This window comes from Dermacentor andersoni, chromosome 10 (genome assembly GCF_023375885.2).
Source record: "Dermacentor andersoni chromosome 10, qqDerAnde1_hic_scaffold, whole genome shotgun sequence".
In the NCBI taxonomy this organism is placed as follows: Eukaryota; Metazoa; Arthropoda; class Arachnida; order Ixodida; family Ixodidae; genus Dermacentor; species Dermacentor andersoni.
Window position 1 is genome coordinate 104,024,290 of NC_092823.1, and position 15,328 is coordinate 104,039,617.

The 15,328-nt window shown below is 45.3% G+C and overlaps 1 protein-coding gene across 2 annotated transcripts in view; it reads right to left on the reverse strand.

The window, feature by feature from the left end:
• LOC126544561 (uncharacterized) overlaps nt 1-15,328 on the reverse strand; it is a 156,226-nt gene that overhangs the window by 57,419 nt on the left and 83,479 nt on the right. Inside the window, exon 1 of one of the 2 annotated variants that reach the window (XM_050191913.3) lies at nt 4,517-5,252. The exons of the other annotated variant lie outside the window; for it this stretch is intronic. The gene's annotated coding sequence lies outside the window, so the exon portion shown is untranslated. Of the gene's footprint in view, nt 1-4,516; nt 5,253-15,328 lie in introns of those variants that run through there. 2 annotated transcript variants of the gene reach the window in all.

Below are 15,328 nucleotides of genomic sequence, written 5' to 3' on the forward strand. Positions count from 1 at the left end.
TACACGAGTCAGAGGTACTGTTAATGATTACAGGTGTGCGATTACCATAAACGACTAATCACCGTAAATTCGATCTGCATAAGGCTGTCTATAAGGAATCATGCACATTTGCCCCACTAATGCGAGCATTGCCCAAATACTTGCAAAAAGCGCAGGTGTTCCAATATTTTCGCTATTTTTCTGTGCGTGGTTTACGCGGACGTCGATCATTACTGGGGCATGTACCGCTGGAAAATCGAAGATATCAATCGAACATGTGCCCATCCGTTTCCTTATTACTATGCAGCAACAGTGGTCCGAACGTAGACCTGCCGCTCCGCTGCAAATTTCTATTTTCCCAGTCGATATGCATGAAGCATTTTATGAATTGTATTTATCCGTAAAGCTTGAAAGAGGGAGCAAGAAAAGGTCGTTGCTTGAGAAATGACGCCATGAGACTAGCGGGCAATTAGGCAGCGCTATTTATCATTTGCTTTACTAAGGAATCAGAAGAATATTAGTTATAAGAACAGTGGTAAAGTCCTTCGTTCCCCGAATCTTACTACCTTTTACGACTTCTCACGCTTTTTGCAGTCTTTATGGTCGGGACTTCTATCCCAGCAAAACGCTCTCGTAATTAAACACAGCATAAAAGGAATGTAATCACAGAACTGGAACACACAATTCAAGCTTCAAGACCTTCCTTTATTTCAAAGCAATTTGCTTCGGAAGCGAAGTGCTTTCCTGCAAACTTCAACGTTCCTTTTTCTTTCTTTGGAAACGCTGGCTTAAACAGAACCCCTCATTATTGATTGCTCTACAGGCTGTACAACTACGAAGTTCTGTCTTCTGTAATATTAGGTGGGGCTGTTATGAGCACTGGTAAAATAACTTATGGAAATTAACCACCGCACGCGGGAGTGGCGGCAGTCGATGACCCACATTCACGGGGTTCCCGAACGCTATTTCTTTTTTTTTCATTTCTGTCTGATTATTAGGGAAATCTTGTCCTATGGAAACTAAACATTATGGTGTGCTTTGATACACAGCGAGTGGAAGCTTCCCTAAGTATATGATCACACGCAATCACTCGCATCTTCATTCATCGCCGATATAATCAGATGCAAGTAACAACTTTACACGCCCCATGCCTCAACATCGTCCCTGTTTGCACGACGCAAGGAAAGCGCCATTTTCGGGACGGTCAACTTCAACTTTTTTATTTGTTACTCGTAAGAAAAAGGTTTTGTGTGTGTGTCTATCTGTTGATCGTAAAATTAAGAAACTTCCATGCTGCCGTTAACAGTGTCATGCCCTCTGGGTGACTGATAATCAAAAGAATATAGGTAATTTCGCTTTCACAAAAAGAAGCTCATTTTCTCGCCGCACGAAGCTGAGTAGGATCCTTCCTGTTCGCAAGCTGTTCAGCATTTTTCGTGCCTCTTACGCTGTTTTCCCGATGTGCCGACGAACATCGTACACTTATTGTACCATTGTCATCGATTTGAGTCGGAAAGACAAACAGCATCTCTCGGATTGCGACGACTTGACGATCGGCCGTTGTCCATGCAGGTGATACTTGAAGACCACCCCCATCGCTCGTCGGCCCACAAAGCTGTGAAGGTACTTCTTGTCTTTCTTGAAGCCGAGGTGCAAGGTCACCTCGGCTTCCCTCCCCCTCCTCTCCCTCTCTCTATCTTATCTTTCTGTTCCCTCTTTTCCCTCCCCGGAGTAGGGTAGCCAACCAGACGCATTTCTGCTGTTAACATCCCTGCCTTCTCTCTTTATTTCCTCCTCCTCCTCCTCCCCTCCTGTGCCGATCTTTAGAATGCAGTCGCAGTGTGCTGACAGGCGCTGGCAATCTTCATTTGCCTTTTAATCTCACGCCATTTAGTGCGTTACAGTAATGCGCCGTTCTATCGTAGAATATACCAAAATGGAATACGTTACGCATTCACTTCACTGTGAATTGGCACCCGGAATATTTCATGGCGACCTCTCCTTTCATGTGGAGCCTGTTGTCAAACATTTCGCACGTGAATTGGAAGTTTGTTTGTATTTGCAATAAAACAACCGCACCACTTCGTTTTTAGGTTCTCATAAAAGCATGTTCCCCCCTCAATGTCTCTGCTTCTTTCGCCTTCTCTCTCCCTTCTTTCTCTTCCCCTTCTCCCATCCCTCAGTGTAGGGTAGCCAACCAGACTATTGACTGGTTAGCATCCCTGCCTTCCTGTATTCTTCTCTCTCTCTCTCTCTCTTCGCCGCGCCGCTATTGTCACAGTCCTGCGGTGTTTTAGTATTACTAGCAGCATCCTCGGCGAGTTGTCCGTATTAAGAGGTGCACATATTCTCCAAACACTTTTCTTAGTGAACACGGAGATAAGATCGGCGTTTGTGATAAATAGTCGGGTAAATTTATGTATGACGTGACGCGTTCCTGCTCTGTCCGGCGGACGCATCCTGAATGTAGATGTGTGTTAAGATCTATTACTCGGAAGTACGTGGAGGAATATTTCACCAATGGATGAGGACTACAAAACGTATGTATCATTATGTTGTTAGCAACATAAACCCACCACAACTGAACTGTCCGTTGCGACATTATCTTTATTAGTTTGACTGTCATTTTTAATTGACTCGTTTGTTATAGTATTGTCATTTATTACTTTATTTAGTGATTTATTACAAAGAGAGTGGAGCAGCCGATGTTCTTTTTCACTCAATCTCTCCACAGCAGCCCTTGTATGATATAATAGAACAACAGTAACTAAACCGATAAATTAGGTAATATCTCTTTTTTAAGCTACTCTAAGTATTGGAGGAAAAAGTTAAGATGACATGGTAATCGCTGTATCTTGCATTCCTTTAATTTTTTAAGCACACGTGCAACCTTCTGACTTTTTGACTTTGCCACCGCATATCTTAACAACATTGGCGTCATTATCACAAGAAACGAGGTCGTTGCGTTTAATCTGCCAGACGTGGCTGGGGAGGACTCCCTTCAAGCGGCTCTTACGAGATAAACTTGCGGCGTTCCACTTTAGGCTTCGTCCTCATTATATTCAAGGGAATTACATACGACGTGATTACGATTAATCTGAGTGTCGCATTTTATACGGGGAATGTTTTGGAGACATAATATGGAAAATTTTACCTGTTTCTAGCAGATTAGATTTGCAGTTCTAGTTTTTAACGAGGCCAATGCAGAAATTATTCCAGCGTCCGCAGCGTTCAACGAAGAGGGAACACAAATTGTCGCCCTCGCTAAGCCTTGGCGCTAAGAGAAGTTAAATGTATCCGCATCCGAAAAAAAGCTTCTCTGTGCAACACCTTATTGCATCTGATGAAGCAGGGTAAATTAACAAATAATGAAATAATAAACCCGTAAGATCGGATACGCATGACTGAAGAAGTAGCTAGTTTCAGTTATTTACGTTTCTGATGTTTGGGCGTCAGATTATTGGATAATTAAGACACTGAACAGTTAAATAGTTTCGAAAACAGGAGCTCGTGAAAAGACTTTCGCGTGAGATCGACACCACGGGTTTACCGCACGAAAAGTCACCAACACGCTCGTCCATCAAGCTTTGGGAAACATTCGCAGACTTGTTTGTTTTCGCGAGAGTGTTCCTGGGGTCAGACGAACTGGTTTTAAACAAATACACACAAAAATAGCGCTGAATTGAAGGGTTAAAAGTACAATATGAAGCGTGCAGCTGGTCAAGACGCAAAGCACGAACAGATCTTCAGGAATCCTTGTCCTCAAGATTTAATCAAGTACGCCGCGAAAATCCGATTTGAAGGGATAAGGAGATAACGAAATACCAGGAGAACGTTGATTAAGCTGCGCGTTCTCAAGGATCCCTTGTTTTTCTCTGCAGCTCCCCGACAACTGCTTAGCGCTGCGAGCGTAGAAAAAAAAAAGAGAACGTGTATGATTCGCTTCGCTGACTTATACAGCGGAGAATGCGATTAACAATTTCTTGTCCTTGATAAACAAGAGGCGTTGTGGATGCAAAGAAAGTTTCGGAAATACCGAGAAATGCATGAACGCGAGTACTGATACCTTAAATTTTTTGCTCTTTGAAGGACAGCTTCCACGGGCGCATTCGGCAAGGACGTTGCACTTGGGGCTAGGAAGTCAAAACAGAATTGCTTCATGTATGGGTCGGTGTGCATTGCTGCAAAGCAGAGCGCGAGGCATTGCTAAGTCATGATGCCGAAAGCCAGGTCTTTATGCAGAGAGTAAAGCATGTCAGATAGCTCGACAAGCAAATAAACTTTGGCGCATTAGAGATCCTCATACAAAGCTGTGCTTTAACATTTACGCACACACACACATATATATAGACTAGACTATTGTCGTCTGTTCAAGAATATGCCAGCATTAAAGAGTCTACGTTCCCTTATGTCAAAGGCTTCCCCTTCGTATTCTCCACCATTTCCCGCACATCTCTTTGGCATTATATGCCACGTACGAACTTACAAGTGGCTTAAGTGGGCCGTTGCTCGACGAACACAGTGAAGAAACACTTACGTGCTTCGCTCGATGAATATAAGGATGAATGCGGTAACGAGGTGGCGAAACAGTTCCAGTTGGGGGGCTGTCCTTGAATACCGGGACAAGCGTCCTCCACCGGCGCCGAGCCTCGAACGTGTGAAATGTCACCCCTCACACCCCACAGGAGTCTTTGAAGGGCACTCACGAGTACCAAGAGTACCAAGAGCTGAGATGTGCTACCAGCCGGGTGCGGTTGCGCGCGAAACGCCAAACTGTAGTGGCGTGCAGCTGTCACGTGTTGGAGTCACACCGGGAGTCACACCCGTCGGTGGCTGCAGTTTGCGACCTTCGTCGACCTCACCTGGACCCCGCCCGGAGCTACACGAACGTTTTAGATGTCCGCGAGAACACAAAGTGTACCGCGTTGAATGACGCACAAATTTTTTCAGCTTTGTCGAGGTGGTTGCTTGCACGTGCTGTCCGGAGGGCACGGACTCCGCAGGTTCTTCGGTCGTTCAACTGTTTTCGGCGCACCGCTCCACACACTTAGGCCAAATGTGTCCAGTCACTTCCCGAAACGGGAAGTGTTTACGAGGAAAAGAAAGTGAAGAAGAAGAGGGTCTTGTTTGCCTCACTCGAACGAATTGTTGACACGCTGTACTAGCCGCGGTGTCAAGGGTCATCTAACTCGAGGTCGAAGCAGCGCACCTCTTAGCATCGATGATGGCTCAGCGGAGGAGGTCATTGAACAAGCTGACCCGTGCTTCAGAGACGCTCGACTGTCAACTTCGTGAGCTCTTTGCCGGGCTATGAATCCCACTCCACGCGAGAAGGCTGCAGGGGCGTCGCCTGGCTCGGGACACTGTGGGAGGGTGCTTCCCCCCCTCGCACGCTCTCACCGAGTTTGAATCCCGCTAAGCCAACTCTTCCTTTCCTTTGCCTACCGCCCCCCCCCCCCCTCCCCCAAGACACCCTCTCCCCTTCTCGATGAGGCCAAAGAGGCTGTCGACTGAAGGAAGTGAAAGTTGAATGAGTGAGAAGGTCGCGGAAGGGAAAGGAAAGGATCAGAGGCCGAGGAGAAGGATGTTGTTTTGGCGCTGTTTGTGACGTCCTTGCGAGACTGGCAAAATAGACACCCGAAAGACAAGAAAGTTTCAAAGCGAAACAAACGAGTGAGAGTGAGAGAGAGAGAGAGAGAGCGAGAGAGAGAAAGAGATTGTCGGCCTGGCACTTCTCCGAGTGGGAAACGGCGTGCTCGTTTAGCGCCGCTTCACTTCACGTGACCTGACCCTCTTCTCGTCTTAGCGCGGTTGCGCACACTTGCTTCTTCTTGGAGCTCTGGAAACCTCTCTCGTTTTTCTTTTTTTACCCAAAGGTTCAGATTTCTTTTTCTTTTTGCTTTCACGCGGCTGCGCTTACTACCAGAGCTCTGGGATGGGCGTTTAGGGGGCTCGACCCTGTGTTTTGAGAAGCTGAAACCCACCGTCTTTCTTTTTGTTATTATTTTCTGTTTCAGGAATAGCGCCCGGAGACGCGGTGGCTTTGCGGGGCCTTCCAGAAGCTTAACCCTTTCCGTGCCTTCGATCCTCGAACCGATAAACATAATGGCAAGCGACCCACATCAACGAATGAAAGACAGAAAGAAAGATAGAGATAAATGGACGCTTTTGGAAGCCGGCACGCATTGTGCTTATAGCCAACATCTCCGGTGCACAATAGCTAAATAAAATAATCAAATGAGAGAGCGCGAAAAAAGAAGACGAAAGAAAGTAAATATAGGCTCACGGACTTCCCGTCCCAACGTGGGTGCGGCCTGCGACCCCTGCCGATCACTAAACCAAGAGTGGGTGGGGACGGGTTCCTCAGGACTCAATAAAGTTATTTCCTCCTCCATGGCCACGGGATAGGAAAGCTATGAAATGCGGCAGGGCCAACTTTGAGCTTAACTCGTGGATTACGCCAACCTATCGTAAGCCACATTTCGTCACGTCTTGCTGACGTGACGAAGTGCTGATGAAAACGCGTTGCTGTTGTTTTTATTGCGGGGATCCTAACTTCATGTAAGACTGCTGCTCTGTACTCTGTATTGAAAAAAAAAGAAGCACTTGGTGGGGGAGGGGTGGTGGTGGAGGGATGCCTTGAAGGCATGCTTATGCATCGAGAGATCGAACCCAATAGAATGAAAGGTAGTGAGCGAAAGGACGCAAAAGGTGAGGTCATGGCTCCGACGTAAGAAAGAATAGGAACAAAAATTATGCTTAAGATAAGCGCAACTGCAAAGTTGCAGCATCAGCTAAACTAATCAAAGTCGTTAGGCTGAGTGCGCAATACTGCCTGCATCTTTCTTTCCTTCTTTCTTTCTTTCTTTCTTTCTTTCTTTCTTTCTGCCTTTCTTTCTTTCTTTCTGTTCCTTTTTTGCCTAATTACTGTCTTCCCCACTAGGCAGGTAAGCATGCAAGTTTGAGTCCGCAGATTTAGCAGCACGAGAAAAGTGAGCGTATTTGTTTATTGTTTTTGCTTTGTTTCTTTGCTGTGTGACCATGCGCCGGGTTTCGGTCATCGTTAATGGGCTGTGAAATGTAAGTGAAACCTTCGCATAATTTCAACCTGCACGCTCGGGAACGTAACACCTACCGCTGCTGTTTGAGAGGTCATGTTCACAGCTCTCGCATGTCCTACTGTATCTTGTTACTTCCTCCATTCACTCGTTCATTCGTTCCTTGCTTCCCTCCTTCCTTCGTGCCTTCTTTCTTTCGTTTTCTTATTTCTTTTGCTTCATTCCTTCTTCATTCACTCCGTCCTTCTTTCTTTGTTTGCTTGGTTGTTTCTTTCCCGCTTCATTCATTGCCTCATTCATTGCTTCATTCACTCTTTCTTCCCTTCCTTCTTTCGTTTGCTCCTTCATTTCTTTTTCTTTCTTCCTTTCTACACGGAAGAAACGGTAATACACGTAGCGCCTAAATATGCGAGCGCAAAGCAAAGCGAAAAGAAATTTTTTTCGGAGCAGTCATTTGTGACACGTGCCAGCATCCTATCACTAATTGCAGTTGGGAACCCCGAATGCGTTCACTGCCCACGCTTTTTCTTTTTTTTTACTTATAAAGGGGAAGGGGGAGGGGGGACTTCACCAGGCTACCTACAACCACTCTTAAAAGCAACGCTGTCGCTAATTTGACTCGTTTTCTGCAGAGCTAAATGGCAAATCCCGCACTGCAGCTTATAAACGTACAAAATAATTTTTTGGCCAGGGCAGCGACACTTTGACGGCGTGACTGTGTGGAAATTAGACTGCGCTGGACCTTACCAGCACAATGTTATACCTGTGTAACCTATGCAGCATTTGAAGCTTCCACGTTCGTATTTATTTTTAATAACGAAGCACCAGCGGCTCTCTGGATGTACGCTCACTACATTCCTTGATGCTGTGTGCTCTAATGCTAACGCCGAATGCTGCTTCTATGCTTTAATAACTTTTCTAAAGTAGTACCATCTCATATGGCGCGCTTTCCCATTTCAACCGCAATGATAAGCGCAGTTGTGACTCGGCATATCATTTAGAAAAGCCACAATGCAGTGCGTAAATGTAGTCGTGGACTATGACGGAAACGTCTGCGGTCATTTTGGTTATGCGCTGAGACTAACATTCAGTGTTTCACGCTCGCCCAAGAAAACTGCCGAACACTACACTTTTAAGCCATATGGCTTCAGCGGGGAGCTCGCGAGATGGAGTCCTTATCAGTGTTGCTAAACGTGGACGCATCCCCGCCAACATAAAGGCCAGTGAGCAGCTCTTTAATGACATTTTAGTAAACTCCATAGTAAACGGTTCCGTCTGGAGATGAATACAGCGGTAATAGATGCTGCAGCTTCGGAAGCCGGATAATGACGATTATGACGAAGATGGCTCCAGGATAATCTATTCGCGAGCGACTTGCCGGCAATCCCTCTGCCAGAGCGCCATCTTTGAATGTTAAGATCTGTAGGCACGTCATTCAATGCTCGCCATTAACTATGAACCGCGCCGCGACGAAGGTAAACGAGATGAAGCGCACAATGGTGCAAACAAGACGCAATTGTATGTAACTTACGAGCCACACCACCGAAGATGAGAAAAGTGTAGGAATGACTCAGGTATATGGGAGAGAGAGAGAGAAAGAGAGAGAGAGAGATGCAAATGAGAGAAAGGCAGGGAGGTTAACCAGAGCTAGAACCTCCGGTTAGCTACCCTGCAGCAGGGGAAGAGAAAGGGGAAGACGGAAAGAAGAGCGGTGACAAAAATAAAAGCGTGAAAAAAAAAATGAGAAGGGACGGAATGGAATCATTATAGTCTTTCTAATAGGCCACTGCCACGTAATAAGGCCAACAAAGCCTTGACCGACTTTCAGTGCGACGGCAGTTCGTGTCGGCATTCCAAAAGCGACTGCTCCGAAAGTGGCCTGTCGTCAAGGCGTGCCAACGCGGTCACTGTAGTGACAGCCGGGTAGACCATAAACTATTCAGCACACAATCGTTACGTGTTATCAACGAACCTCTAGTTTAAACAGAGCGCTCGCGTTTTATCGATACGTTCCCTCGTCTGCGACTTTTCTTTTTTTTTTTATTCTCGCTGTTCATTACACCAGGTAGATCGGGCAGGGAGTTTGATTTCAATCTGGCCATTTCGAAGGCCTCGAGCTCTGGAACCATTCGTTGTGAGTGTTCGCCTATTGTCACGGCTCTGACCGCGGGGCCTATAGAGAAATACCGGCTCTAAGCTCGCATGGCGCGACCGCACAAATCCTTGCGTGGTTGATTGGAAAGCTCCTTTTTTGCGGAAGTGCAGCCTCGAATGGGCCAGTTTCGATGACGCGGTCGATTCTGAAAGCCCGTGGTGATGGTGATCTCACTTCTCTAAATGCAAATGGGCTGATCGTACAACGCTATATCTGAAACGAGGAATCTGTAAAGCACACGAAGCGTGCAGAAAGAAAAGACGATAAGAAATTAATAAGAAATAAAGGAAAACGAGTCTGCGGGAAAAGGTTGGTCGAATTTCGAACTGAGAGTGCCAGACTTCAGTCCACTTCAGAATCGGATTTCAGCGCCTGTGTTATTCTAATGCAAACGCACCTGGTCCGTTGAAAGCGGGGCAGACCGGGCAGTACTTTCCTTCCCGGAGAACTATACGCCTAAGTGAAAAGCTTCACCCTTGCCTGATGAAAAGTGCTTTTGTAAAGTATTATTGTGTCCTCTGTCTTGATAAGCATATTTTATCGCTCGCACGAGCTGCTGCGAAGGAATATAACTTCTAAAAGGCTTAGAGAAGTGTAAGCGCCGGTGCACTTAAAAGGGCAACTCCGGCGATCTTTCGGTGTCCGCTGATCTTAATAAAATTCTGAATATATATATTTTCGTTTGCAGTCTGATTATCAGTGTCAAATTATACGGCTGGAAGTCATTTATTTTTCCTGAAAATGAATTTTAAAGATTGGTTGCGTTCCCGACTCATGACTTTCTACTGGCCACCCTGTGTTTGTGACGTCAGAGACAACACCGCCACTGCCGCTGAAATCGTCGCTTAAATCGTCGCTGTCTAGTTGGGAAGATCTGTGCAATCTCCCTGTGTCGTCAGGAGACACAATCAGCTTCGCTTCGTTGGCGTTAGCGCCAAGTGTACTGGATGTTTAGCCGGCGTTCTGCGTGTTTACATTATGGTAGTGTAGGGTCTGACGTCAGTGAGTCATCGTGACGTCATGCGACGTCATGCGACGTCATGCGTGACGTCATGTCATGACGGCAGCTGCCCCTTTCGGTTTCGGTATCTCGTTTATTGCTGATTCACATTTTGATGAATTTATATGCAAATTGAACCACCGTACCGGGGATAGGACGGTCAATGCCTTTTGAAAATGACAATATCCTAACATGGTTAAAGAAACGCCGCAGTTGCCCTTTAAACGCGCAACGCTTAACGTATATAACGGGTGTCCGGGTTAACATGGACCAATATAAAAAAAAAACCCCAAAGGCTCTAGAGAAATCGTACCGACTGCATAGTAGCGGCAGTAATGTGTACTTACATAAGCCAGTACTTTCTTCATCACGAAATATTAATTAATTAATTGCTTTTGATTATTGAATTAGGCCCCCTAGCACTTTGCAATTGACACGTTTGCGATTCCAGCAATAATAAAATGGTTCACGAATTAAAATTAATTGAATCGTAATTCGTAATAAAAACAATTATGGCTTGAAGGACACACGACTACGGCTACTATGCAGTCGGCAGGATTTCTCTAGACCTTTTGCATTTTTTACAAATATTGGCCCAAGTTAACTGGAACACCCGGTATATATGCTACCTATCTATAAACGAGTAGCTATACTACGTTGCTTAAGTTTATACATTATATATATATATATATCGGTTTGATAGCTCCCAATTCTGATGTAAGCACGGGAAAATAAATGCATTGTACATAAATGTAGTTTTTGATACGCTAGAGCGAGCTTTCTTGTTGTGGATGATTTGACAAAACAAGTACTAATGAATTATTTATCACGTGAATGAGGTGTTTACATCAAATAACATTCCAATCTCTTTTTTTTTCTGTACAAATGTGGTGTTTGTGATCAGAAATACGGGTGAAATTGTTCTATCTTTCGTTACCTGGAACTGACTAGGGAATTACTAGGTTAGTGGGGTTAAAGTACTTCGGGTTTGCCGAATATGGTTCTCATTGCAAAATTTTGCGAGGTTAAATCGTATTGTACTTCGGAATCATATGCATTAAACTAATCCTATAATCATATCATCGTCACATAATCATCACATAATCATATAGAACAATGAACACTAACTGAACTGTTTCTCGCCACTAGAAACAAGTTAATTCATTACTTTTGTTTGCTTAATTCGTCCTATTGTTCCCCCTTACTCATTACGCCACAGATGGTCCCTGAAGGTATTTTAAGTCATAAAAAAAGCCCAGAAAATATTTCCCACAGGTTTACAGGTCCTTACTGACGCAAAGAGGAACGTCGCATTTTCACTGATTTCACGTTGGCATATATAGGAAATAACGCAACGCGGTCGTTCTCAATAAAATGACAATAACTGTATGTTGTGGGATTCAAGCACCGATTAAAGCCCGCTAATAGCAGCAGGTGGCGGAGTTGAGCCGGCCGTGCATTGGGAAGAGCTAATGGTGACGTTGCGGACAGCGATGGTCTATCAAAGCGAGAAAACGGGTGCCAACTAAATGGCAGCGAAGTCTCAACTATTTAATAATTAAACTCTGCAGTTTCATCAACGAAAACCACGATCTGATTATGAGGCGCGCCGTAGCAGTGATCACCTGCATAATTAAGACCCCCCGGTGTACTCTAGCCTGCACCTAAATCGAAGCACATGAGCTTTTCGCTCTCATTGTCATGCGGCCGCCATGGGATCGAACGAGTATCCTGGAGCTCAGCAACACAAGAATTCAGTCTGCAGAGAAAGCATGGTCAACTGAAGCAAGACAAGGGTAATTTGAGATTGGTGTCGTTATCTTTATTATTATTGTTGTTGCACACAGCGTGTGGATGTCAAGACTAAAGTGTCACTCAAAAAGTGAGCCGGCCAGACTCCGCAAGTGTCATGAGCCTACTACTGCAGCTAGCGTTGTACGAAACTCGCTCCAAATAATTAACGGCCACGTCAACTGGTCAGGAAATAGCAGTTTTCTCGCAGTAACGCCCGCATTCAAGAATATCAAGAAAGTGAACGTCTCCGCCTTGTCGTAGGAAGAACGCTGAACCTGGAAACTGCATCGCTATGTAGCTAAGCCTTGAAGAGATTAGAACTTCTTTTTTGCATGTGTGCATGTTCCTAGGGTTAATGTAGTCTACTGGAAGTCAGCAAAAGCAGCAAAGAAAAGCTATGTTAATTTTGGGGAGGAAAGCCATTCGGCCGTGGCTGATTAGCTGTCAAAGTCTGTCATTCAGGAAATCGTGGCTAAGGAAACAGAAAATAAGTAAATAAAGAGAAACGGTGAGAGTGAAATAACATTCAAATCACGGCACGGTGCACTTGAGTATACAGAAACCCGAAGAAAAAGCAAAAAAAGAAAAACATTCAGTGATTTGCCATATGAAGGTCCTCACAGCAGACGAGAAATACAGGACTAAATGTGAAACGAAGCTGATTGCATAATTAGGAAAGTGACGGCGGAAAATTGTAGCCGTCGACACTACTCAACCGAGTCGTTTAGCGTAAATTAAGTAAAGAAGAACGAAGCAAGGTGTGGTCGCTGCAGTTGCTGCGTCGAAACTTGATCACTGCGTAGGAAATCAATTCCTTCCAGATGGTCCCTTCTATAAGAAACCGTCTACTGAGGCTCCAGACTTCTGGATTACCTTACTGCAGAATTTTTTTCCGCAGCCTAAGATAAATGTTGTGGATGTTTATGTCGTTGCAACGTTTATGTTTGACGTACTACTTTTGTGGAGCGAACGCGGCCTCATTCCCGCTCCGTATTATTCGACACCACTCGTTTACTCACTGACTCACGACCTCAGAAATCACTCTGGTCAATCACTCATCTCTCTCAGTCAGCTCACTCAGTAGATCGCTCCCATGGCCTGTATCATTTAATCGGCTCACTCAGCGCATCATGAAGTATCACTGCGTTCCGGTACAGGACTTCCTGTAACCAGAAAGTATGAGAAAGGATGTATAGAAAGACAGGGAGGTTAACCAGAGGTAGTTCCACAAAATACGGGAAGGCTGGGGGATTCCAGCAAAAGACAAAATATGTGGCATTATAAATGCACAGTGCATGTATATTGACGTGCTAAAACTTTTACGTGGAATTGCGACGTGTAATCGCTCTGCAGTTTGTTTATAAGCCAGTAGTAGTCTTAAGTGTACGTTTCGGAGTCTGAATTAATCCGCGGTTACAAATGAAGACATGTGTAACTGGAAACAATATAATTAATTGTAGTGTACCCGACTTCACGTTTGAAGTCGTGAACGCTGTAAAAAGCAAACAAAAAAGACAAGGGAGAACGAAAAAAAAAGTGAGCCATTAAAAGAACAGATACCAAGGTGGCTGTAACGTTAAAGATAACAGAGAAGCAAAAAAATATAAAACACAGAGAACACGCCCAATCAACTTCGCAATATATATGCTCTCAAGGCTATAGGAAAACGAATCCATTCGGGCGGGGCTGCCTTTGAAGCGACACACATAAGCAAAGCAAAAGACACTGACAAGGAAATAAACAGTAAGAAGTGGGAAAGAAGATATGTGTGTCACGATACAAGGAAGAATAAGAAAAAAAGAAAGGAAGAAAGAAACCATAATGGGCTGTGGTTCTTGATGGCAGACCAACAACACCGCCTCAGCGCTTAGCTTAGAACCGACGCAAGCCGCAAGCCAAGCTAAAGAAGAAGCAGATACACAGACACAGGGACGAATGGGGGGCATACCGCCGAAAGCTGAGGCTAATAGGGTGGCATCAATGGCCGTCGGAAGGCGAAGAAAGAAGCAAGTCGAAAAGCAGGGTACCTTTAGCACGAAATACGGGAGATTCGGGGAGTGGTATGGACGTTAAAAGGTGAAGCGAGAAGAGGGCAAAGGGGGGCAGGGTATTGCTACGTAGGATGGGAATCACTAAGCAGCAGATCAAAGGACCTTCGACGAGTGCTTCGTGGAAAGGCAACGTGCCCTACTGTAGACTCTGTCTCACTAATTGTGTGCAGTAAATCGAAGGCTATGGGGGAGCCGGCTGGTGTTAGGCAGTCGCTAACAAGAGCCAACAACGTGTTTCGGAGAATGAGAGGATGAGCCAGCGCCCGTTGTTCGCTACTAATCATCTCCGTGAAGCTTCAGTTCGTTTGGCGTCGCAGCACCATCAAGGGTGGTTGCGTGCAGCAAGGTGGTGACACTGGCTAGTTGGTCAATGCTAATCGCGATGCATTTTGTTTTGACAAGCAACAGCAGACACACACAGAGAGGGGCAAGAAACCAAAAACGGCAGGACCGCACTTCACTCGTCACCTGAGACCGCTTCACTCAGAAACTTGAGTTGTGTTGTCAGCGAAGTGCTGTCCTGTCCTGTCGTTTTGGTTTTTCTCTTATCTCCTTTATAGTTTGGAGCGAAGCGCTGTTTTGTACTTTTGTTTCCTTAGCCCTCTTGGCGTGTGTAAGCTGTAGCGCTTCAAAAAAGAAAAAGAAATTCATCACGACGGCAGATTGGAGGAGGGAGATACAAAGCTCTTTTTCTGGGTTTTGCAAAAAAGGGTAGTTCTTTGGTCTTTGTCTACATTGAGGAGAAGGACTTACAGCGTCGATTACTGGTAACTAGCTAAAGCTTGTGTCTGCTGCACACACACAAAAAAGGAAACAAAAGCTCCGGGGGTGATTCGGCACATTTTCCGAGAACTCGAATTTCTTCACCCTGGCAGAACTGGAGGGAACGTCCCCGTTCCAGATGAACTGGGGTTGAAAGCTGAAGGGAGTGTTGGCTGGTCAACGCTGGAGATCACCAAGGGACGACTGGAGCACGTGTGAAGAAAAAAAAGAAAGAAAAGAGCGGGAAAGATACCGGGATGGGATTTAGCTGTCGTACGCAACTTTACGGGATACAGGCAGGAGGAAGGCACGAAAGAGAAAGACAAGCAGGATGCTACATTACCATGCAATAACACGTAAGTGGCTCACACAGGCAACATGACTTTTTATCGCCATTCCAATTCAAAGCGGGGTGGCATTAGCGATGACCGACTACATCACCGCGTTTTCTCATTGGCCGACGTAAATACACATCGTGTGTTTCAATACTAATCCGCATTAAAGACAGTCTACTTTGCGAGCTCAAGAG